At 42.2% G+C, this 8767-nt stretch overlaps 1 long non-coding RNA gene across 1 annotated transcript; it reads left to right on the plus strand.

Annotated features, from left to right (window-relative positions):
- The first annotated feature begins 421 nt into the window (after nt 1-421).
- LOC132083305 (uncharacterized) lies at nt 422-8506 on the plus strand. Its single transcript, XR_009419915.1, has 3 exons — nt 422-609; nt 706-931; nt 8288-8506. It is a non-coding gene; the product is annotated as an uncharacterized LOC132083305 (long non-coding RNA).
- Nucleotides 8507-8767: the final 261 nt, after the last annotated feature.

The following is an 8767-nucleotide window of genomic DNA, read 5'->3' on the forward strand; positions in this document are numbered from 1 at the left end:
CCTGGGCACCAGATCAAAATATGAGCTCCAAATCCGTTCCTTTTTCTTAATAAGAATCAGCACTTTGAAAAATGCTGCTCTGCAAGGAAATAATTGCATTAGTCAGCCTCTTGGCACTGGCGTGGGCTGGAGCCTTCTCTTAAAATGAGGCCCAGCCTCGCCCTGCAGTGCATCCAAATCCCCCAAAGATGCAAATAGCCCCAAGACCCTTGGCTTTGTTCTTACAGGCAAAAAACTAAAACATGGGACAAAAGGACAGAAAGCGACCTGGAAACACAGTCTGTCTAATGCTGAGGCAGCCTTGGGTAAGACAGGCATCTTTTGTTTGCTGAAGAATAGAAACCAAAACAGGAACTGGAAATAAGAGGTTACTGTTTTCATGCTGTCCTTTCCTTCTGAAGGATCTGATCACACAGATGCAGGGTCTTTAGCTAACTGTACAGACCAAAGGACTGGTGATGCATGATTATGTATTTGCCTCTTGACAGGATCATAGTGCTTAGGACAACAACAATGATCAGGACAACTCCAATGCTCAGGCCCTGACAAGCACTAGCAAGATTACTTCGGTTGCTCTGTGCTGGAGAGATCTTGCATTTAGTCCAGAGAGTAAGCCTGTGTGTCTTTCATTTGAAGGACTTTTAGAATCACACCAAAATATTCCTTTTTATTAAGTCTCTGCTTATCTGGTTGTCTGATTTTCAGCGGTGAAAAGGCTGCACATCATTGGTGAGGGATGAAAGACAAACTGGACTGTTGGAACCCTGGATGGAACCTTGGACTCTTGGAACCCTGCATTATTGGATATCAAAAGTGCAATGCTGGAGCCTTGATCTACAGGAACAGAAACAAGACTTGCCTGGCACTGAGACATTAACTCTCAAAAAAAAAACCGATCTAAACTGATCAACACCCTGGAATTCACCAGGAGGTAGGTGTTGAAGTGTTTATCATGTGCCTGTTTTGTCCTTACATTGTTTGAACTTTTGAGTCATCCACATCACCACCACCAGAACTATTTCCTTCCCAGAGCTCTTCAAACAGACCAGTTGTAAGCAATATAGAGCAGCCTGTCATGTAAACTATTAAGATTAGCGTGGAACAAAACGGACAGCTCATTCCTTTGTTCAAAGACTGCTAAGAAACAGACCTGTTTCCTGCAACACAGGAAGAGTACTTCATTTCCAAGATAGTTGAATGCAAAACTTTGCATGTTAGCTCTGATGAGTTCTATTGCATACCCAGGAATGGAGTCCCTCAGTGAGGTGGATGAGCAGGGCAGGCAGTCAGTGGCTACCCCCAATGCTCCTGCTAATTGCTTTGTTGGCAGTGCATTTCAGGTGCTCTATATTCCTCCCTCTTTGGGCTAATATTGTACCAACTGTTTTCTCCTATTCAGTTAAAGAACAAGAAGCAAATGCTCCTTTGTGGGCTGATATTGACCTAATGGGAAAACACTATGAAGATGCAGCTTTCAGTCATCATCTGAATGTGGTAGAGGAGGAAGGTGCTTTAACCTGTTCAAGCTAAAACTAAAGGCAGGAATGTGCATGGATATCATGTGTCAGTAGGGAAAGCATGTGACCTCACTATGCTAAATCAGAGCTTGCCAGAGCCCTCACCACCTGGTAGAGTCATGGATGAAGTCAGATTTTGTGTGCCAAATCAAGATCATCTGCTCTATGCATTAAATACCAGACTGTGCTGGGGTTTTCTGCATTTAGATTTAGTTCTGCTGCTGGAGTGTTCTAGTATAGTAGTCTCAGGTGTTACAAGGTGTCTGAACAAAGAACCAACCTGCCTTGAGAATGGTTGCTTCAGAAAGAAACACAATGGGTAAAGTTCAGACCAATAGGGTCTAAGTGAGCCTTGCTGCTCTGGTGTGCACCTGTCTGCCTGGCAGCCTGGCAGTGCCCAGCAAACACCCTGAGGGGAAGGAGTGCTGCTGGAAAAGGGATTACCATGGGGTGTCTTGTCCTGAAGAAGGCAGGATTATCCTCAGGTGAGATACACGTGCCGTGTGTTTGGGACTAGCGAGTGATAATGATAATAAACCGAATGTCTTCTGTCACCAAAAAAAGAGTAACTCAGGAAGAATGTGTAAATTAGCAGAGGCAGTGTGAGATGTTTAGGGCATTGAGGGTGTGAGAGTTTAGTACTGGTCTGAAATTTTCCACCAAGGTGTTTTTTCTGATGGGAAGATTACACAGTATTTTTAAATGGACAGAGTTTTATGTGAGAAAGACTCATCCTCACATTCAGAGAGTGCTCAGTGTGATAAGGGCGTGTATGTACCTGTTCTTCCTAGTCCTCTCTTGCTTCCCGGTACCTGGGACAGGAATCTGAGATTTAAGTGATGCATGCCCCTTTGCCTACTGCAGATCAGACATTGATAATTCACTACGGCATTTTCTGTATGTTTGTCCTCATGAACACTGTCTCAGGCTGAATGACAGTTGGCCCTCTGGCTTTGGTAGTTCAGAGATTTCTGCTCTTTACCAAATAGAAAATAGAAAAAAAAAAAACCTTTTCATGGAGTACTGGGAAAACTAGACTTGCTTCTGATCAGTGCAGTCACCCCTGGCAGAGGGATGGTGGGAGCTGATTGAACAGCAAGAAGAGAAGATAGTGGGTTGCAAGGAAAACCCAAGAAAGCTGTTTGATGCAGCAAATGAGGGACAACTGGTGGAATGATGCATGGAGGGAGCAGCATCCAAGAGTAGAAATAATACATCATGTAGCAATGTTACTTGGAGGAAGAACAGAAGTGCCAGCTCCACAGATCAACAACTCAGACAAATTAAAAAACTAGCCCAGGAGAGGTTTAAACAGAAGCAACCCAGTTTTCTTGCATTATGCTCCCAGAGTGTGCGAGAATAGCCCTGAATTGAATAAGGCCCATGGGAGCACAGAAGGCAACTGTTGATAAAAACCTGTGTGAGAGAGAGATGAGGACCCAGGCAGAGCTGCTGGGTTCAGAAAAGGGAGGATTGAAGAGAGCTGCAAGGGCAGCTGCTGATTTGGACCATTCCAAACATGAGGTAGGATCAAGAGACTGTGGGGAGAGCATAAAATGGGTGAGACTGTAAGGAAATAAATCTATCTGGGAGAGGAATGAGAATAAATAACACAGGACCTCTGGTAAGTAAGGGAGTGAGAGGACATGATATCTAGAGAACAGGCAGAAAAGACAGAAGGAGGGGGATTGCCTTTCTAATTATGGGTATCTGTAACTTTCCTGAGATATAATGGGCAGAGGATGACTAACAAATGGCTGAGTCACAGAAACCATGTGACTGAGATTCTAAATTCATCTGCTAAGGGGCTTGAATATTCACACAAAGCTTAGAAATTTTCCTCTAATACTATTCTGGTGCAGGTGATCCTAAACTGCCTATACCAAAAAAGCTTTCCAACTGTTATTTGGAAATATCTATCTCAGTAAATTAGTCAATATTCATGTTGGCAGGCAAGTATATTACCTTATTCCTCCATTCCTGGTGGAGAAAGCCACTTTTGGCCAACTAAAAAATTGTCCATTTTTATCCATAGAACCTTCTGCAGGGAGCTTTATATGGAAGGTTGTTTGAGCCTTCACCATAGCAATTTGGTAAATGATGTTGCTTAGAGTCAGAACAGTGTTCTGCCAGCCTTTGTAAGACAACTTATTAACTGTCTACTACTTATAGGATTTTCAAATACTTGATGTGTCATGAAATAAGAAGAATGTGTACCCTCTGTTTCAAGGTGCTGACTACTACTTTATTTCATGCAACATTAGTGCTGGCAGAAATCGGTAGAACCATCAAAAGAAGTTACTCACGCCTTGCACTCACCTTTGTCCTCCCATGAGACTTAGATTCAGGAACTGATGTAGGTTAAAATTATCTGTTGTCCTGGCCATCATCTGATTAATCAGGTACAATCATAGTTGTTTGAATTATTTCAGATAATATGTTTAGGAGAAAGACATAAATGTGAAATTCCACCCCCTACCCCCCTGCCCCACTTCTAAAGAATGGGATAATTTCTTTTCCTTATAGCAATTACTGAAGAAATACATTCTGATGAAAATCAGGATTAATGTCTCTCCCCAGCTGAGCTGGAGTTTCTGTGTGCACAGTTAGGGAGATTTGGATAGCAGTGAGCTTTTGTGAGTACTGTTACATTAATGAAGTTTCCTTCCCTTTGACTTTGCAATCTCTAGTTTACTTGAGATGAGTGAGTTGACTCACTTCTCTCTTACATTTTTGTCATAGGGAAAGAGCAATAAAACAAGCAAGCTGGCTACTGAGGGCAAATCTAGAGCAAGCAGGCTTTTAGCCCCAGGTCTAGGACATTAGTCACATGCAAATGGGTGATGATAAATCAGTGCCACCTGGCTCACAAAGCTGCCTAGGAAATCACCAAATGAAAACATGATTTTTAAAACTAGACAGCTAATCCCCCTCAACATAAAGAAACAGTCCTGACTTCCGTGTCTAGCAACATTTTTCAGAGCAGGAACTGGACTTTTCCACATGGTTCTCCTGGAAGTTCCAAGGAGTTACCTGACTCCTAGTCCTTCATTAAAAAGCACTCTTCTATCTCTTTTTCCTAAGAGCCAGAGAGTCTCAGCATCTGATGCCTTTATAAAACAGCAGAGAGGAGGTGGTTCTGATTGTGTTTCTTTGTAAAAAGTTTCGCTGCCACAATTCCCTGGATGGTACACAGTGCTCTGAGCTTCTGCCTGCACAATAACTGGTTTTAAACATTTCTGTTTAATCAAGAGTGAAGTAAATGTCAGAGATTCAATGTTCTAGATCAGCAGTTTCCAACACTGATACATCTTAATCAAGCAATTAGGTGCCTTTTTTTGTCATTGTTTGGTGTTTTCCGCGCTGGAGAAGGGAACAGATTTGCTGCTTTGCTCTGATGACTGCTAGCAGCAGTGTTTGTTGTTAACAGAGACATGTACACCTAACCACCAGTTGGCAGGTGTTAACACTTTGTTACTCGCTATTCCCACATGCTGAGGATTGTGGGAAAGCTGTCAAGCTCTCTGTCTTGTGTAACACTCAGCTTTTACAATAACAACAACAACATCAACAAGCTCTGAACAAATTCAGCAGCTCTGTAGGAATGCAGCGATGCAGCGCTAGCAAGGGAGACAATAGGATGGATTCTCCTGGCTTTGATGGGAGCTAATATCAGGCTTTGTGGAAAGTTTGAGATATTTCCTTACCTTTGCTTGAAAGCAGGCAAATGGAAGCTGAGTGCTCTTTTTTTTCTTTTGTTTTTTAATTGGTGATATGTCTTGTGTTTAAAAGAAACCAAGAATGCATTGTGTGTGCCCCAGCATTTCTAGTCTGCATCTGACATTTGTACTCGTCCATATTCAGGAAAGAAAGCCATGAATATAGCATTCAAACTGAGGAAATAGCACAGAAAAGGATAGGAACATTTTTCTTTTTTTTTCTTTTTTTTTTTCTTTTTTTTTTTTTAATCTTTTGGGTCGGGGGTGTGACTATCAAGTGAGAAATGAGAATTTCTTTTAGTATGGTACAACCTTTCTGCCAAGCTTAGATGTGCCAAGAAGCAAACATCCTCTGTGAGCCCTAAGTATTATTAAAATACTTCTTTTTCTCTGTTGCTTGCTGTCATCCAGGTGCTCAAACATAGTCTGCCTTTGCAGCTACAAAGTCATGGTTTTATAGTTGAGTAATCCAAAGAATTGATTTATTACTGAAGAAGTGAGTTTTGATGGATTTTTGATTTACATGAAGATAGTAAAGAAGAAGGAGTGGGAGTTGCAGGGCAGCTGCAGCTGGAGTACAAGATAGAAACTCAAAAGAGCAAGTGGGCCAAACAATGCAATGGATTAGATGAGCAGCCAGTTCATATGGCTGATTTTAATAGTGCTGCACTGCATAACTGTACGCCTTCCTCCCAAACAGCATAATACTGACCACTTCTTGAACCTGCAGAATTATGCTCTGTGTGAGGAGAGATTTCATGCATTTGCTTTTTGATGAGAGTGCTTCAGATGATGGGAGCATGATCAAAGGAGTGATCATGGGTTTTCTGGCATGTAGCTATGGCTGGGTTGCCTTTGAGCACATTTCCAAGTCTGGGGTCGCTCTCCGGTTCATCTTGCATCCCAACTGAACACTCCTTGCACTGTGGATGGGCTGGGTTCAGGATAAGGCATTTCTCGAGATACACCCATGCTGACTTGAGTCTGCTAATGCCTGTCCTGTGAAACATGAGGAAATGCTCCCTGACAGGTGGGTGGACCAAGTTCTTTCCTGGAAAGGTTCCTACTGCATGACACGGATGCTCCATGGGATATGGAGGACGTTGAGCAGCAGGTTCTCAACAATACAGTTGGACAGTCATATTTTAGTGGCCTGCCCCCAGGTCTGTGTTCCACAAGGCCGTGTTGACACAGCCCTGAAGACAGTGACTTTTAAGTTAATTTTAATTTTGGAATACAGGTTTGAGCGTAGTCAAAAGTTAGGGGCTTAATGAAGTGGGAAGTGCAAGACAACTGCAGAAATGAATGGATGAAATCCCCTGGGCTGTGTTTTGCATTGGGTGGGATTCCAAAGGTCTCTCCCAACTTCACAGGTCCCTGAATCACTGCAGAAAGCAGGTTTTTTTAATGGGCTTAACATTATTTTCTTGACATGAAAATCATCCCTATACCTCTGCACTGCTTCAAAAAGCCTTCCTGCTTGCAGGGCCACCTCCTGCAAGCTGGTTCTGAAAGATCTGTCTGCCAGACTTGGGGGTGAGAGGGAATAGTGGCTCACATACATCTGCAAGTTGTATTTCCCAGCTTCAGATTTCTCTTAAAATTTTATTTGTTCTTGTTTGGCCACAGGAAACCAGTCAGGGGAGTCACTAACATTGGTAAGATCAATACGTAGATCAAATATTGATAAACATCTATTTTGTGTATGCATGGTCCTGGATTTGTTCCTGCACATATTAAAGGATATTTTGTCTTTTAAGAAAGCTAGAGAGAGAAATCTTGTTGCTTAGGAAATCCATGGGGAAAGTGAGAGGAGAGAAGACTGACCATTTCATGAATGGGATTCATAAGGTGGGTTTAATTTCCACTATACACCCACCCTCTGTTGATCAATTAGCTTGTGCAATGCTTGTCTTTTTCAAGTGGGGACATGTAGTGTGATATGTAGACTTTTCAAGGCTTGTTTTTGAGGTACTTAGGTGAAAAATAAGTGATTTGGTGCAATAAAATTGCAGATTTGATTTGACAGTATTGCTACAGGCTGACAAAAGACCAAGTTAATAGGCAAAAAGAAGGCCCTTTCTTGAGACTGGAATCTGTCCTCCCACCTGAAGGCTTGGCATAGCTGTGAGCACAGTCCCATCCACTGGCACTGGGAAAAATCCCATTTACATGCTGGCTGGTGGCATTTCCCTCTGCTGTGCAACAGGTTGGAAAAGATACCTGCAATTCCTTGCGTGTTCCTCCGTTGTGGGCTGAGATCTCCCTGAAACATGGCAGTGGCTTTGCTGTGGTCATGTGCTCTTCTCTGCAGTTGCTGTTTTCTGCTTGTACTGTGGAGGTGCCTGGAGGACTGGAACAGAACTGGTTTGGGCTGTGGGCATACCCGGGAGTCAGTTCCTCCTTAAGGATTAGAGCTGTTGTGCTGATCCTGCAGACAGGAGACCTATCACTTAAGCTACTTGCTTATATGAATTATCTGAAGGACTACAGCTGAGCTTCATGGCTTCTCAGCACCTTAGCTGCCCTAGTTTGAGCAAAGTCATCAGCATTTTACAGGGGATTCATATTTAATTTGGATTTTTTGATCTCCATAAGCAAAACAAGGAAGAAAAGATTTCCTGAACTTCTGGCAGGATTTCTGCACATTTTTTTCCCCCCTTCTTTAGCAACTTCATTTGTTTCTCTTTTTCCTTCTTCTTTTTCCCACCCCACCCAGCCTTAAACAGTGCCGGGAAATTCTGTACTTACCCAGCTGTACTGTCTGAGGAAAGCCAAGCTGTTTTTTTTCCATGCATCAAAATTATAATAGTTTAAAATTACTTATTAACTCTCCGAGTTTCCCAGGGAGAAGACATCATATATTTAACTGATATGCCCCTTGTACTTAGACAAAAGGCCAAAGGTTAGGGCATGTGGATACACATGACAACTTTATCCAAGTCCTTAAGGATTTCCCATTGACTAAGTCATAGTTTCATTCTTGTTTTTTTCCAAGTGAAAATAATTAACATGACTCAAGTAAAATGAGTTAATTTATTTTCATTGCAGGTCTCTTCCTGCTGCAGACTCTGCAGTCCGTGGACAAAGAAGGTATAGTTGTTACTCAGATGGCTGTCTTGCCCCAAAACATGCAGTGATCACCTCAAACAGCTCACCTCAAATAGCTCACATCAAACTGGGTCATTGCTTGAGAACGCATACTATGAAATAGTTTTAGAACAAGTTGATTTATATGTTAGCAAATGGATCAAATAAACATTTCCTTGTGTGTAACCACTGCTGCTGTGTTGATGACAAAAATGTGTTACGGATGTTTCTGTGTCACTTCATAGAGTGCGACTTTTTTCTTGCTACTATTACATGAAGTTCCCAAACACTGCAGTTCTGTGGATTACTACTCTTTTGCTCTGCTAGGAAGGGAAAAACATTTGTTTGGACTGGCAGGAAACACTGTTATTTAATTTACTGTGCTTTTTGGTGGGCATATTATGTGTTGTAGGCTATGATTGGTGATTATTCCCTGTGTAA

This window comes from Ammospiza nelsoni, chromosome 1, assembly GCF_027579445.1.
Source record: "Ammospiza nelsoni isolate bAmmNel1 chromosome 1, bAmmNel1.pri, whole genome shotgun sequence".
NCBI classification, from domain to species: Eukaryota; Metazoa; Chordata; class Aves; order Passeriformes; family Passerellidae; genus Ammospiza; species Ammospiza nelsoni.